This window comes from Punica granatum, chromosome 6, assembly GCF_007655135.1.
Source record: "Punica granatum isolate Tunisia-2019 chromosome 6, ASM765513v2, whole genome shotgun sequence".
Lineage (NCBI taxonomy): Eukaryota > Viridiplantae > Streptophyta > Magnoliopsida > Myrtales > Lythraceae > Punica > Punica granatum.
In genome coordinates, this window is record NC_045132.1 from 651,407 (window position 1) to 669,238 (window position 17,832).

A 17,832-nucleotide genomic window follows, 5' to 3' on the forward strand; every position below is an offset into this window, starting at 1 on the left:
TAAAAGATTTAAGCATAAACCAAGCGAAGTAGTACATCAATGTGAACTCATGTACATGACCCCATTTTTCTCTGATTAGATTCATGGAGCCAAGGCATAGACCCATGTACATAACTTCACACCTTAGTCCATATGTTTGTCTCCACTATAATAGAACTATGAGTAATAATTAGTACTATAACATGCTGAATTGGAAGTGTCTTGATCAAAAGCAAATAATTCCTCGCTGGACCACTTTCATCAAAAAGAAATAATAGCATGCAATGTGAGGTCTGTGCTGGCAGATTGCCATATTTCCAAAAGTATGTGTGAACTATCGTGTTCACAAATCGAGGATCGATTGAGAAGTAAGCAAGCTATGGTTGTGTAAAAGATTTAAGCATAAACCACGCGAAGTAGTACATCAATGTGAACTCATGTGCATGACCCCTTTTTATTTTTTCTGATCGGATGCATGGAGCCAACTCAGCCAAGGCTTGGACCCATGTACATAACTTCACACCTTAGGCAATATATTTGTCTCCACTATAATATAAGTGTAAAATTTCAACTTAGGCTTACATAGACTTGAACCCATCTGCAATCTAAAATCTTAAGCTGATAGGTTGCTGGACCCAAGCCTTATATAAGTTTGTGGTTTCTTTCTCAAATTTTCTATGTGGGACAACATATCTGAACATTTGCCCTCACGTGAGGACGTGTGGCCCAACACGTGTCACTGACCACGAGCCGAACATCCTCTTCCCTGCTTGGGAAATGGGGGACAAAATACCAAATTAGCTTCGAGCTCCATACTCGGGCCTGAATAAAAGTGCATTTTTAGATACCTCGGAACATAACTTAGGCAATATATTTGTCTCCACTATAATATAACTGTAAAATTTCCACTTGGGCATACACAGACTTGAGCCCATTTGCAACCCAAAACCTTAAACTGATAGGTTGCTGGACTCAAGCCTTATATAAGCTCGTGGTTTCTTTCTCAAATTTTCTATGTGAGACAACATATCTCAACACTCGCCCTTACGTGAGGACGTGTGGCCCAACACGTGTCACTGACCACGAGCCGGACATCCTCTTCCGTGCTTGGGAAATGGGGGACAAAATACCAAATTAGCCTCGAGCTCCATACTCGGACCTAAATAGAGATACATTTTTAGCTACCTCGGAACTAGACCGGGCCACTCTCGGGTCTAATTAATATGAGGTGCACTCTTGACTGCCACGAAACCGAATCCGGCGTGATGTGAGCCCACCAAGGGCGCGAAAGTATAACCCACTCTGATACCATGTAAAATTTACACTTTGGCCTATACATACTTAAACCCATCTACAACCCAAAAGTTTAAGCTGGTAGGTTGCTGGACCCAAACCTTATATAAGCTCGAGGTTTCTTTCTTAAATTTTCTACGTGGGACAACATATCTCAACAATAACTATGAGTAATAATTAGTACTATAACGTACACGCCAAACACAAAAGGGTAATATACAAATCTTTAAGCATAACGTACGCGTTTTCTTTATATTTTGTTTAGCTTTTTTTCTTTTGCTAGCTTTTGCTTTTGCTTTCTAATGCAAATGCATTTTCTTTAAAAAAAAAAGAAAAAGAAAAAAAGAAAATCTGAAGGAAATGGAATGGTATTCTCAAGTCTCTGTCTTGTCGAGTCTTGAAGAGATACGAGAACAATGGGTTAGTATGGATTCCATCACATAACGAATATATAACCAACCTGCATTGACATTTATTTGTTTATTCTTTTTACGTAAACTCTTGAGTTCGAGTTTTATGAATGAAAAAAAAAAGTTTTACGATATGAGAGCTTTACCCCATAATCCGCCGATCCGGCTCGATTGGTTTAGTTAGAGGTCCATTAAGCTTCTGAATATTAAGGTGCACATCGAAAAAATGAATATACATATGAATTATGATCATTAATCTAAATTAATGAACTCAAGGCAGCTCATCGGTTTATTTGAAAAGAAAAACAAAGAAATTTTAAGTGAATCATTTGAATTTAACAAATAAATTACTTGACATCAAATAATTTACTTATATTTTATATAATTTCCTTGAATTAATTATAAGTAAGTTGTTTAGGTTTGATTACAAAGGGAGGCTCATAAATTTACTACGATGAAACAGAAATCCTAATAATTAATTGAGAGACACGGGTGGTCCTCAACGAATATCGAAGCTAGAATTTCTTGGTTATTAGGAAAAAGCGTGCATTACCATACGACACTCTTTTTAATTAATTAAGTTATTTAGAACGTTGAAAAAAAATGAGCAGTTTTGTGCCATCAATTTGGTTGGTGTTTTTTTTTTTGGAAATATCATAATTGGTTGTATGATAAATGTATTATGTCCTGTTTTCAACCATTAAACAATCTTCTTAGATAAATTAAGTGATTAAAAATTAAATATTTAATTAATTATAAAAAGAAATACATAAGATGAGTTAAGAAATGATAAGAGTGGGAAGATATTTTGTGAAGGGTAAATAGTACCAATAAATAAATAAAATTATTTCATTATCAAATATTTTTATTTAACTCGTTGTGTGATTTTTTTGCTTAATGATTAGCTTGCATTTGGATACAAACTCTACTCTACCCAACTCAACTTTATTCTTCCCTAAATTCAATAATCATTACTATTTTATCTTTTTCTCCCATTTAATAATAATTTATCACTCATATATTTCTCAATAATCTTTATAATAATGTTAATAATAAATTATCCATCTACTTATTTATATATATATATATAGATATATATTCACTCGTTCACATATTTATCGATACTTATAATAATTACTTTTTTATCTTTTCTTATTTCACAAATAGAGTAGAGTAGAGTAGAGTAGAATAAGCAATCATACTCTAAAACCAAACACAATTTAACCTCATTTCTCATCTCTCTTTCCTCCTATTCATATTCTCTTATGATTAATTTATAGCTAACTTTTAGGTATTTATTTGATTAAATTGAAACAAACACACCCTTACCCTATTTTGTATCTTCCAGAAAAAAAAAATTGAATATTTACTGAAATGGGAATTCTTCTACTTTTATTTGAGCTTCAATCCTGCTGAGCGTGCATCCAAATAGTAAGAAACAAATTATTTTGACGCAATTCAGCAGTGCAAATCAAGATGAATCTATTCATATGTCAATACAGATTCAACTTCGTATAATATCATTTTGAATTCTTCCACGGTTGACTTAAATATAAATGGTAAGTTCTATGACACGTGTAAAGGTTATGTCATTTCTATCGTTTTATCAAAGAAGTGTTATTGAGTGGTAAACAATTACAACTCCTATAAGGACAATATAAGGTTGTAATCGAAAAAAATAAAAAAAGAAAGATTATAAGTTCGAGTCTCGAGAAATGTATTTATTTAGAGGAAGAATAAAATTTTACATTTGATCTTCCGAAATTGCGAGAGTAATGTCTCCAATATTTTTTTCATAAAAAAAACTATCGTCTTTTCGTTAGTAAGATTTCACGTGCCTGTCAATGATTTTCATATCTTTTTCTTAGACCCTCATCTTATAATAATAATAATAATAATTTTGGAGGTTTAAGAATGTGCACCCATTTTCTTTTCTGCTTTCTATTTTATGAATTATAAAAGGAGGTTCATGAGTTTAATATAAGGAAATAAAAATCTAAATAATTAATCATATGTATTCTACTAATAAGAGTCGAATCTAAAACTTCATGGTTATTTAAAGAGGTATAGCGCAGTAGAGTATGCCTTCACCTGTTGACTTAAAGTTCGTAGGTTCGATACCTAATGGAACTACCGTTGGATCTCTTTTATAACAAAAAAAAAACCATGGCTATCATGCGGTTATCAGGCAAAAGCATTCATTTCTCTTCCCCGCTTTCTTTCTTTTCCTTACGATGCAAAACTTTTTATTTCCTTTTAAGAGAAAGTGGAAAAGGGAACATATGATTATTTTTACAATAGTTTTTTTTTTCGGTTACAATAGAAAACTCATTGCCTAGTACAAGGAAATGAAAATGAAATCTAATTTAAGGGGCACGGGTAGTCCCACTGATGAGAATCGAACTCGGAACCTTTAGGTTACCAGGTGAGGATATTAGCCACTGCACTACACCCCCTTTCTCATTTTTACAATAGTTATTCAGTGAAATATGAGGACCTATTAGTGCACAACTTAAAATAGTTTAGTGCAAGTTTGCTTTTGGAATGTTATTACCTTCGTGATCTAGTCGACTATTGTTATATTACAGTTGGCAATAGTTTAGAGCGTGCATTGAGTTGCCCCCCCCCCCTGGGGATATAGTCCCTCCGTCTCATCTTGCTTATAAATTTCGTCCTGTCCACATCACCTAAAATAGCTCATTGAAATAAGAAATGGTCGGTTGTTGCTTGCACTTAATCATCGATAATCGTCAAAAGGATTTAACTCAGTGGAGCATGTTCTCGAGACAACCATGTACAAATGTGCGAAATTATTGGACCGCGCTTATATGGGTTCAGACCCATACTTTCCTCTTGGAGCTAGTGTGGGACAATTATTTGTCCCCCCACCAATTACTTCCAACGCCTACCCTCACGTGGCGACATATAATCTTACACGTGATGTGGGCTCGCGTAGCACGCGTGTCTCCCCAGGATAATCTCATTTTTAGCTCTGATACCACATGTTGAACCGGGCTTATACGGGTTCGGAACAATTTACAACTCAAAAATTTAAGTCAATAGATTATTCAGGTTTCATTTAAATAATGAAAATCTATTCTAGGTTATGTTTCAGGAAGTATTCCATGGAGTTTTAGTTTGATATGTATAATAGAGAAAAATCCATGGGATGTTTATGAATTTTTAATCAATCTCCGGGGTAATGGGTTGAGAGATCTAAGACTGGAAAAGAATTTTCAAATTCTATTTTTATGAATTTGGAAGTAGAATCATTATCAAAGTTGATTTCAACCCTTAACGATAAATAATAAATAAAAAGAAAAAAAGAATGAAATCTTATTGGAACTCCATATTCAATTCATGGTGGTGACAAAACCCTATACTTTTCATTACAAAATGAATAAACCGGAAAAGGATGGATTATTTTGTGAAAGAATTTGGTATTGATCCTACAAAATTGGAAAACTTGCTCTGTCCAACCTGCGGGCCTCACCCCACTTATAAAACTGTTCACTTTCCTTCTGGGGCCGGTGTGGGACAATTATTTGTCCCCCACCCATTACTTCCAACAGAAATGTCTCAGCAATTATCACAAGTGTTTGCTCTCCCTCGCTCAGGCAGCCGCTGGTGATGAGTCCTTTCCTCACCCGTTGCTTCGTAGCATGCCCCGTTCATGTGCTTCACAGCCAATGTCCGCGCGCCGGTTAAATGCTACATCGTTTTGGTCATGTGGATTGTTTATTAATTTTTCTGACATAGTTTAAGACACGTAGGACGCCATATCACAATTTCATCGCAGCAACTCGACAATTGGGCATTTTGATGGACATAATCAAACTTTGCATATCATATTGATAGCAGTTTTTCTTTTTTTCTTTTTTTGCGCAACAAATTGACAGCAAAAAAACAATTTCATGTATCAAAATAATAATTTTCTCATGAGTTTTTCTACTACACACATTGCTTTTTGAATAAGAAAACGCTACTAAAGTGAATTTGTTCAAGCAGTTCGACAGCTCGTTCCCCTTAAACAATGTCTGGAATTTGAGTCTTGCAGGTGGACAAAAATTAACGTTGTGAGAGATTTACCTCTTAATAGGCCGACTCAGATCGAATTGGATTAGTCGGGGTCAATGGGCTTTCAAATATCAGTGTACACGCTAAATAAAAGAAAATACTGCCAAGGTTCTTTGATATGTACGTGAATGTATAAATGGCACGCACCGTCCCGAACCAAACTTATATTTTTTTTCGGGACTCCGTGAACCGCCGGGGACATACGGGGTGAGTAATAATGCCAAATGCGATCCGATGATTTCATGGGGTCTCGAACCTGAAATCGGATGAATACTTGAGCTACCCCTTAACCATTAGGTCAAGCCCCTTTGAGTTACGAACCAAAAGCACTTCTTTAAGCATTTTCTTCTCCTCCTTGTAATCCTCATTGTTTCATGATGTTTGATCCACCGATAAATATCTACTCGAGTGTGAATAAGACATGTTATGGCTGTTGCTTGCACTAAATCAACCGTCGACTCATCAAATTGTTTTTTGGTGCAGTCAAATCATACTCAATTACAAGCATCGTGAATTATATTAATGAAAGAGAAATACAAATTAGAGGGTGTAACGCAGTGGTTTACGTTCTCATCTGTTAATTTAGAGATCACTTGTTCAATATTTAGCGGAATTACATGTGTATTCCCTTATTAATTATTTAGGATTTCTCTTATATTAATCTAGACTTTTTGGTGCGTTTGGTTTTAGAGTTAGAGTAACTTTGATTTTGATTGTGGAAAATGACAAATGATTGTGTAGTGTGTTGAGTTAAAGTTAAAGTTAAAATTTTTGTGATTTTAACTACGAAATCAAACGGAGCGTTAGCTTTCCTTATAAAAAAATATTGGATCTTATTTCCAAAAATATGTACATGTGTTTCAATAGAATAGAAAATAAAGAAATCTAATTCGACTTTTGAATGTCAACGTTCACATGGAAGGAAAAAAAAATGTCCCCCACTCATGATGTGAGAGATTCATCGTCACGAAGAAATTGACAAAAACAACCTTCTCTGCAGTGGCTGACATATGCATACGCACTCTATGAGGACACAACACCAAGTACAAATGTGCCAAATATTTCATAATAATACATCGGAAATACGTATATAAATCACTGAGTTGTAACGAGTTAGTGAACTGTGCTCTGTATTGATATTGATAGATATTAGATATTCTACACGAATTTAAAACTAATTGGATGATCATAACCAAGTTGATGTTCGAAAGAGAATTATTACATCGGCCAATACAATATATATATATATATATATTTTTTTTATTGATTGAGGACATCGTAAGATCCAACACTTACACATAAGCAACAAAACAAGACTGTTTATATAGAGAGGAGAAAACTGGTTGTTAAACTTGGGAACGCTCGAGCTGGACATCCCTAGCCTTGGAGTAGACTTGGAGGTGGTCTGTGACGATAGACATGTCGATGTTCTCATGGTGGTTGGACTTGCAGACGAAGTAAATGACAGTCAATGCGACGAGACCGATGAGGGTCCCGAGCGCAAGCACAAACCAAAAGATGACCCCGGCCACGATCCTGAGTGCCACACTCTTGATTACTACCCCGACTGCCACGGTGAACTCGAACCCGAACTGGACCAGCCCAAAGCACAGACCGAGCAACAGTAAGAAGAAGAAGACGCTCCACAGCTTGCCCCTCAGCAGGGCCTTGCTCTTAGACATTGCCTTCCTACCGTAGACATGCTCGAGAACAGACACTACAAATGCCAACTCTCCCACAATTGTTAAGTAGACGATGCCCACAAAATAGGCAATTACTAGGATGACTGCGAGGACAGTTGCAACTACGTGACCAAATAGAAAACACAGGCAAAAGAGCGCTACAAAAATTAAGTTGTAGACGACGATAAGGAGGAAGAGCCATAAGAATGTGACTATGAGCCTCATCCAAGCTCTTGAAGAGATATGAGAACACCGGGATAGTATATATTCCATCCCATAACGAATATATAACAAACGTGCATTCATTCAAGAGTTTTGATATTTATTCTTTTTAAGTAAGGTCATTGATTCAAGAGTTTTGATATTTATTATTTTTAAATAAGGTCTTGAGTTCAAGCTGTGAGAGTTTTATACGCCGACCTGATTCGATTGATTTAGTTGAAGGTCTATTAAACTTTTGAATATTTAGTTGCTCACCGAGAAAATGAATATACATATGAATTATGATCATTAGTCTCAATTAATGAATTCAGTGCAGCTCATCGGCTTATTTGAAAATTAACACAAAGACATTTTAAGTGAATCATTTGAATTTAACAAATTAATTGCTTGACATCAAATAATTTACTTATATTTTATATGGAAAATAACCCCATATAGCACAGTTTTGACATTATTTTCACTTTCTAGCATGTTTTTAAAAGTTATTACGCTCTAACACGAATCACCATTTTATTCCAAAGTCTAGCACACTACTAAATTTCATCTAAAAAACTTAATGACGTCTTATAACGCCGTCAAACATAACTAACGATAGGTCCTTCTTCTTTTTCTTCTTCTTCTTCCTTCTCCTCCTTCTCCTCCTTCACGCCTCTGCCTTCCCAGCTCCTCCAGGGTTCCACCGATTTCCTCCTCCCGTGGCCCTCTCCAACTCCTTTCCTCGACAATCTTCGCCGCCACCTCTTCTCCCCTCCTCGCAAGGAGTCTCCTTCTCATTATCTTTTCTTTCATTCTATTTCTCCACAGTGAAACCCTAGAAATCGAAGAGCAAATTGATAGGATAAATCCTTTTTAGTTTCTCCAATTGAGGGAGAGGAAGCAAGTTCCGGTCGCAGTCGTTTCTTGTTCGGGTTGGTGGGGTTGGTGTTTCGAAATTCATTTGTGGATTGTTTGAGAATATTCTCAATAGCTGGCGGTCCCCATTTTCTTTTTTGTTTGATTGCGAGTTTGGTTTCATGTTTTTGTTTTTATCACTCTTGTTTTTGGGGCTACGTCTGCAGGCCTGATTGGCCCCCTCTCACTTCCTCTATCCTGCTCACAATCTTCCTGCGTTTCTTGGTTGGGTCAGTATGACACCATTCAATAGAGATTTAAGGATGTCTTGTTCATGGTTGTTCCAATTTTTGGAAATCACCGATCAACTCAAATTCCAGCTGCCACGCAGATTCATGATACAAATATTCGAATTCATTGGCATCGATTCACATGAACAAGGGATTGCCAGATGATTTGTAAATTTATTTATTTTATCTAAATTGCATTTAAAAAGAAAATTGAATTATCAATACTAATTGAAAAAGAACACAGACTTGGATAACTGTCAAGATAAATATTGTTGTGGACGACTATCGCCATGGAAGCCAACAAAGAACATGCCTGATTGGCCTAAAACATCGATTAAGCCATAATTCAGCAGAGTATATTCTCTGTTTTCTTTGCAACCACAAAACATTAAATTATTCTTCAGCCGTACCAAGAAAAAGGAACCTTTTCCATATAATAATCTTACATTTTCATTTGGACCTTGGCATGGCAAATCATGTGAAATTCGACAAGAGGCATCTTCCCTGGGGGCTTTTGCCCATCTGCAAAGAGCAAGCCATGGCATAGAATAACAGAACGTTTGCTTTTTCGGAAGACAAACTGCCAAAGAGACGGAGAGACAACCTCAGTATTTGCTTCCCATTCCATAGCTGAGGGGCAAAGATGTGGAAGAGAGTCTGGAGTACTTCGGCAACATTTGCATCGATGATCTTGGCCGTCGTGGCGCAGGCCAGCAGCATGGTGGTCAACAAGATGGCCATGTTGGGCGGGACCAACAATCGACAAATGAATTTTGAAACACCAACCCTTCCAACCCGAACAAGAAACGACTACGACCGGAACCTACTTCCTCTCCCTCAATCGGAGAAACTATAAAGGATTTATCCTATAAATTTGCTATTCGATTTCCAGGTTTTCATTGTGGAGAAATCGAAGGAAAGAAAAGATGATGAGAAGGAGACTCCTCTCGAGGAGGGGAGAGGAGGCGGCAACAGAGATTGCTGAGGAAAGGAGTTGGAGAGTGTCGCAGAAGGAGAAATCGGTGGAACCTTGGAGGAGCTGGGAAGGCAGAGGCATGAAGGAGGAGGATGAGGAGGAAGAAGAATAAGGACCCACCGTTAGTAACGTTTGACGGTGTTATAAGACGTCATTAAGTTGTATAGACAGAGTTTAACGGTGTGCTAGATCTGGGAATAAAAAGTGATTTGTGCTAGAGCTTAAAAACTTTTAAAAACGTGCTAGGAAGTTAAATAAGGTCAAAACTGTTCTATATGTGGCTATTTTCCTTATTTTATATAATTTCCTTCAATTAATTATAAGTAACTTATTTTCGTTTGATTACAAAAGCAGGCCCATAAATTTACTACTATGAAATAGAAATCCTAATAGTTAATTAAGATGCATAGGCGGTCCTCAAAGTGTATCGAATTTAGAATTTCTTGATTACTAAGAAAAAAAAACATGCACCACTACATTACACTCTTTTTAATTAACTAAGTTATTTGTAACCTTTGAAAAAAACGAACAGTTTTGTGCCATCTTTTTGGTTTTTTTTTTGGGAAATATCATAATTGGTTGTATGATAAATGTATTATGTCCTCTTTTCAACCATTGTACAATCTTCTTAGATTAACGTAGGTGAAGTTTAATAAATTAAGTGATTAAAAATTAAACATTTAATTAGTTATACAAAGAAATACATGAGACGAGTGAATGAATGATAATAATGAGAAGATATTTTGTGAAGGATAAATAGTATCAATAAATAAAAAAATAATTTATTTCATTATCAAATATTATTGCTTAACTCATTATATGATTTTTTTGCTTAATGATTAGCTTGCGTTTGGATACAACTCTACTTCACCCCACTCAGTTTTATTCTTCCCTAAATTTGATACAATAATATTTACTATTTTGCAGTGTTATTAAAACCGGATCGGATAGCGAACCGGGTAAGGCATGGGTTCATGGGTTCACGGGTTCAACCGGGGGTTCGATGGGTCGAACCGCGTGTTTAATTAATTGTATAATAAATGTTTATATTATTGCTTTAGATAAAATAAATTGATAATAAATACATAACATTTGTATAGTTATGCAGAAAAGGACCTATGGCTTAGCTGGTTAGTGAGATGGTCATAATTTGGGTGTGAAGTGGAGGGGCATTGTTTCAAATCCCACTAGGGCCACCACATTCATTTATTTTGATTTAAATATAGTAAACCGTTGGACCCATAAACCGGCCGGTTTAGTAGATTTTTATATTCAAAGAGGCCGGTTCTGTGGGTTCAACGGTTCAAATGTTCATTTTCGGTCTGAAGGTGGAATCGGACTGGTCATAGTGCTGGTTTCCGATCCGACCGGCCGGTCCGGTCCGGTTCTGATAACTATGTTATTTTGTCTTTTTCTCCAATTTATTAATAATTTATCACTCATATGTTTCCCAATAATTTTTATAATCATGTTTTAATAATAAATTATCTCTCTCTCTCTCTATATATATATACACTCACACATTCATATATTTATCAACACTTATAATAATTATTTTTTTTGTCTTTTCTTATTTCAAAAATAGAGTAGAGTAGAATACGCAATCATACTCTAAAACCAAACTCAATTTAACCTCATTTCTCATCTTTCTCTCTTTCCTCCTGTTAATATTCCCTTATAATTAATTTATAGCTAACTTTTAAGTATTTATTTGAATAAATTTAAACAAACACATCCTTACACATTCAAACTGAAATGGGAATTCTTCTACTTTTATTTTAGCCTCAATCCTGCTGAGCCTGCATCCATATAGTAAGAAACAAATTATTTTGACGCAATTCAGCAGTGCAAATCAAGATGAATCTATTCATATGTCAGTATAGTTCAACTTTGTATAATATCATTTTGAATTCTTCCTCGGTTGACTTAAATATAAATGGTAAGTTCTATGACATGTGTAAAGGCTATGTCATTTAAGAAAGTATCGTTTTATCAAACAAGTCTTGTTGAGTGGCAACCAATTACAACTCCTATAAGGAGAATATAAGGTTGTAATTGAGAAAAAAAAAAGAGAGTATAAGTTCGAGTCTCAAGAAATGTACTTGTTGAGAGGAATAATAACCTTTCACACTTGATTTTCCGAAATTACGGGAATGATGTCTCCCATAATTTTTTCATAAAAAAGTATCATCTTCTCATTAGTAAGATTTCACATGTCAGCCAATGTTTTTCATATCCTTTTCTGAGACTCTCATCTTATAATAACAATAATAAAAAAAAGTTATGGAGGTTTAAGAATGTATATCCATTTTCTTTTCCACTTTCTATTTTTTGGATTATAAAGGAGGTTCATGAGTTTAATATAGGGAATTAATAATTGAAATAATTAATCATATGTAATTATATTAACAAGAATGGAATCTAAAACTTCATGGTTATCCAAAAAGAGTGTAGCTCAGTAACGCATGCCTTCACTTGTTGACTTAAAGACCGCGGGTTCGATACCTCGTGAGACTACCCATTGGACCTCCTTTATAATAAAAAAAAAATTTCATGGGGATCATGCGATTATCAGGCAAAAGCATTCCTTTCTCTTCCCCGCTTCCTTTTCTTTTCTTTTCCTTACGAATGCAAAACTTTTTTTCTTTTATGAGAAAGTGGAAAAGGGAACATATGATTATTTTTACAATAGTTATTCAGTGAAATATGAGGACCTAATAGTGCACAACTTAAATAGTTTAGGGCAAGTTTGCTTTTGGAATGTTGTTAACTTCGTGATCTAGTTGACTATTGTTATATTACCGTTGGCGATAGTTTGGAGTTGAGTTGGCCCCCCTGGGGATATAGTCCCTTTGTCACCACGTGCAAAGCTGGGCTACACGACTAGTATCGATTATTATGTGTGAAAGACCTTTGATGTATCTATGGCTACTTAGCTTGTACGGATGATACAAGAAAGCATTGCAGGAGGAATCACCAAGGGACGGATGATGGATGGATGAACCAAAGAAAGAAGACTACGTGCATGGAAGCCACTTGTTAATTACGAATCCCTAATTCGTAAAGGTCTGTTGAGATAAAGGGACCAAAATAGAATAACTTAGAGATATCTAGAAGAAATTGAAGAAAAGAAAAGTCTCGAAATTAGAAGAAGAAGCGAGGGTGGCGGTGGAATTGTGGCGGTAAAATCACCGGCACATACATTTATAACACACGCGTGATGTATGTGAGTGTATGGATGTACAATACAAGTAGAACTGTAAGGGTGTGCACGGGTATCGGGTATACCCGAAACTGGTCGGAACCTACCCGTTAGGGTAAGGTTCAGGTAGCTCGTATTGAAAATAGAATAAGATTTGGGTATTACATTAAGGAACCGGTGAAAATCGGTTTCGGTTTCGGTTCTGGTTCCGGTTCCGGTTCCCACCTACAGGGTACCCAGATTCGAAACCATAATCGGCATCCGGAACCGAATGATAAAAAAAAAAAAGAGTAAAGCTCAGCTCCCTATGTCTAAGACAGAAACTCTCGACTCCGACTGAAACTCTTGACTTCGTAAACGTAAACCTAATCTGCTTAGAAGACAGAAACTCTCGACTCCGACTCCCTGTGTCTGTGGCTGCCCAGTCCCCTCCGTCTCTGACTCTCCTTCAAGCTCTCTAAGGCACCGCGCGAGGGTTTCATTTTCTCTTCTCTTCTCCAAAACCCTAGCAGTCGGCAGTCGCTTCCTGGCCATCCTCTGGTACGAATCATCCTCTGCGCGCTCTCTTCCTCGGCGGCGCCTCCTCTGGCCATCCTCTGGTACGAATCCATCCGTCTCACGAGTTCTTACATCTTGTTAAAGCTCTTATGCAACTGAAGAGCAGTAATTCGTTACTTGAATGAATCAGCTCCATACATCAAGGCGTACTTTAGGTGCGGAAGTGAGTTTCTTGGGCGTAAGGTGTTCGACGAAATGGCCTCGAGAAATCTCTACTCCTGGAACAATGTGCTCTCCAGGTATGCAAAGCTGGGTAGGATGCGCCCCGAGAGAAAGATGTTCAACAGAATACCTAAGAGGGATATTGTTTCCTGGAACACAATGTTGATCAGGTATGCAAAGGTTAGTGATTGCGACGAAGCATTAAGGTTCTATAAGGAGTTTCTGACGTAGGGGATGAGGCCCAACAAGTTCAGATTCGCTAGCCTCTTGACCATTGCGTGAAGCTGAGAGAAGTAGGACTTACTAGACAGGTTCATGGCCAGGTTTTACTTCTTGGATACTCGTTGAATATTGTGCTTTTAAGCTCGATAGTTGATGCTTATACTAAATGCGGGGAGATGACTCTTAAATTCTATTGGGCTATTGGGCTTACATGGGCTTGGACTCAACTTTCAACTTAAAAGCTCGAGCTAATAAGTTGTGAGATTCAATCCCATATAAACCACTCTATTTTCTTTTATGCTTCCGATGTAGGATTAACTTTTTTCAATTAATTTTTATATTCCCAACACTCACCATCACGTGGCACCGTGTGGTCTTTTTCATGATTTGCCTACACGGGCTACGTGAACCTTAACTGTCCGCCCTCAAGAACTTACCCTCGAGCCGGTCTCTCACTTCTTCCGGACTCGGGCCTTAACTGCCTCGAGGTGGGCTACTTCTTCCACACTCGGGCAAGGGGATCAACTACTATGAGCCGGGCTTCTACTTCCGTTCTCAGACTTCACTGACGTGGTGTGGATTCCTGCGCATATGCGCCCCCAGGATCATTACCATGGGCTCCGATACCATCTTAAATTCTATTAGGCTTACATGGGCTTGGACTCAACTTTCAACTTAAAAGCTCGAGCTGATAAGTTGTGAGATTCAATCCCATATAAACCACTCTATTTTCTTTTATGCTTCTGATGTGGGATTAACTTTTCCCAATTGATTTTTATATTCCCAAAAATGACAGATGCGAGAAGAGTGTTTGATGAGATGGAAGTTAAAGATGTCCTCGTGTGGACCACTTTGGTCTCAAGATATGCTAGGTCGGGCGATATAAACAGGGCAAGTGAGATATTTCACGAGATGCCTGTGAAGAACCCCATTTCCTGGACTGCTATGATTGCTAGGTACATGAGGAATGGTCTGAGCAACATAGCACTCGAGTTGTTTAGTAGGATGATGGCCCTTTGGATCCTTCCCAATTAGTTCACTTTCAGTAGGTGTCTCTGCGCTTATGCGAGGTTTGCTGATCTGAAGCGTGGGAAGCAGATCCATGCCCACTTGATACGAACTAACTTCGGGGCTAATACGATAGTTGTGGGCTCCCTCGTCGACATGTACTCTAAATGCGGTAACTTGGGCTATGCTCAGCCCATTTTTGACCGCGTGAATGATAAGAAAGAGGTCATTTTGTGGAATGCCGATGTTTGTCTTGGTCAATTCATAGACATGAGCATGTGCATTTGTTTCATTTACGCAAGTTTTGGCATGACGGATTGGATCAAGCAGTGATCTAGAGGAAGTTTTTGCTGTTTGATTGAGTTAGACAATTGGTACGTCCCGATTCCTACAGGGTACCCGGAACCTATGGTAAAATACAGGTTCCGGGTAGGTTCCGGTTCCAGGATTCAACAGGGTAGGGTCCGGTTCCAAAATCTTAGAACTTATCCCTTACAGAGTAGGGTCCGGGTATCGTAAAAAATACATGGTACCCAGAACCAATCACTCCTAAGCAGAAGAGAGTAAAAAAAGCGTAAGAGAGAGTGTGAGTGCGAGAAATATGGGTGAGTCTGAGGGAGTGTGCATTGTGTAATATTTTCCAGATTAATAAAAATAATTTGTTCGGCCCACCACGCCCAAACCAAAATTTACTAGATTAGTGTTCGGGAGAGTTCAATTATGGTGCACTTACAAGGTCAGCTATGTATAATGGATTTGGTGGATGCATGCATTATTATACTTATGAAGTGCACTGATCTGACGTTATAGGAATATTGCTAGCTTGTCATATTAATCATGAGTATATGAAAGAAAAAAAAACGCTCATGATGAATTAAAGGAGACCTAATGAAGTTTATATATATTTTTGGTCTAGAATAAATTTTTAATTATGATCGGACCACTGATTACTTCACTTTTCTTATGTATGTGTTTACAAGACAATAAGTTAATTATACCATGTACGCACAACTCACATACATCCTCTTCATGCAGGCACATGCATGCATGCCAAATGGTAAATGAATCATGGACGATGGGATTAATCGATCTGTTGGAATGATAAGGTGGTATGACGGATTTGGTCTGCATCTGCAAGCTGGTTTGAGGAGACTGGGCTTCGTTCGAATTGGTGGGTGCACGTGAAACCAGGCGGGACAATTCAATTAAGGTTATAAGCATAGCTAACACAGACAGGTTAATGAATTGAAGCAAAGCCTCCTTTTATTTATTTATTTTCTTTTTGGCCTGGGCTAGCATAGAATTAGCAAAACCCAACAAAGAATGAAACTTGGAAATGATATATTCTAGGCTTAAATGATATATGAGAAAAACTCTTGGCCTCTCAAAGATAAGATCTCAAGTTTTAGTGAAATAAATAGTAAAAATCTACCACCGGTAGAGCTTTACACTTTAGTGGGTAGACTTGAGCTTGAACGTGAAATAATAGAGAGCTTCATTGCCTTAAGCTTTTGGATACTGAGGTACACAAAAGAAATTCCAAAATTAATCCTTCTAATTAGATTAAAGAAGGATTCGTGAGATTCAATTTGCAATATATGTCTAAAATTTGGAAAAAAAAATTATTATATATAAGTTAAGTTGTATATCTAATATTTTCGATGCAATTTTCTTTAAAATTGCCCAAGTTAGATATACAATCACTAGGCAAAAGCGGAAATTTGTTTCTTTTTTTAAGTAGAATTAGATATTCCTTGAAATAATTTGGTCTAATCGTAACGGTAATTAAGGGTGAGTGGTTAATAAGGTCATGGAATATCTTGTCAGGTGAGTTGGGGGTGGGTAAAAGCTACTCACTCGCCAGCAAAGGTTCGCTAGTGACCTGTAATCACTTCCTCATATAATATCTATACTAGTATTTAATGAAAACGTTTGGTATACTAGTTGGCAGTTAATTTAGTGAATTACCTAAATTGTACTTTATTGGATGGCCTGAAAAAATATATACATGACAATAACGGATAAAATTACAATTTCAGGATTAAGTACATTTCCCTCTCTTCTCTTTCTCTTCATGTCCTTCGCACTTCTCCCTTTATTTATCCTTTCTTCTTCTGCCACCTTCGCTCTTGATTTTCTTTGTCATATTTCCTTTCATTTTTTCCGGATACGTATTTTTTTCTTTATGATGAGAATATCACCGTAACTTTGAATGAGCCTGATTTTTTTTTTTCTGTACAGAATTTTGAGTGTGATGACAACAAAGAGACATTCGAACATTTGAAAGAAGAGAAGAAATTAATGGCATTGCTCTGATTCCTTAAGCAACTGATTCCAATGGTAGCCGATTGATGGATTTTCAATGGAATCCCGCCAGTGATTTTCTGTTAGTACAACAATACTAATTCCGATGTGGATATCTCAGGAGCAAGGGACACACCAAGTGATGATATAAATGCGAAAAGAGGTGTCCACCTATTATATAAAACAGAGTCAATATTAGTGCTTGGTGTAGTTGATGCTCCCTTCTCTTCACGTCTGCAATTTCTCGATCTAGTGGTTCGGATCAAGTCTTCTCCTTCTCTGTCTGTTTAGAGCGATGCAAAATGTCGTCGCTCGAAACTACATAATCTATGTGACTCGCTCTAAAGCTACGGCATGCAAACCCAAAAATCTTCAATGTATAAACTTCTTTACGTAGCATAAAAAAGGAGCTTATTGCTACTACAGGCGGATCCGTAATATTCATGGGATTACCAACGCTTAACTCTCTACTCTAGAGGAAGAGGCAGAGATAGACTCAGTCTAATTAAGCCTCAATACATATGACCAATTAACATTATTGAAAAAGAAATGGCTAAATTGGAACAAAGACAACTAAGCTAGCAACCACCTTTGCACTGGCAACAACAGCCCTCTC

At 37.0% G+C, this 17,832-nt stretch overlaps 1 long non-coding RNA gene across 4 annotated transcripts; it reads left to right on the plus strand.

The window, feature by feature from the left end:
• The first annotated feature begins 13,168 nt into the window (after positions 1 to 13,168).
• LOC116210335 lies at positions 13,169 to 17,618 on the plus strand. Of its 4 annotated transcripts, none has more exons than XR_004157472.1 (4): positions 13,172 to 13,561; positions 13,651 to 14,005; positions 15,948 to 16,122; positions 17,154 to 17,618. It is a non-coding gene; the product is annotated as an uncharacterized LOC116210335 (long non-coding RNA). The 4 variants fall into 4 exon arrangements; XR_004157469.1 differs by having other exon boundaries at positions 13,174 to 13,561; positions 15,948 to 16,148; XR_004157471.1 differs by having other exon boundaries at positions 13,174 to 13,561; positions 13,651 to 13,993; positions 15,948 to 16,148.
• Positions 17,619 to 17,832: the final 214 nt, after the last annotated feature.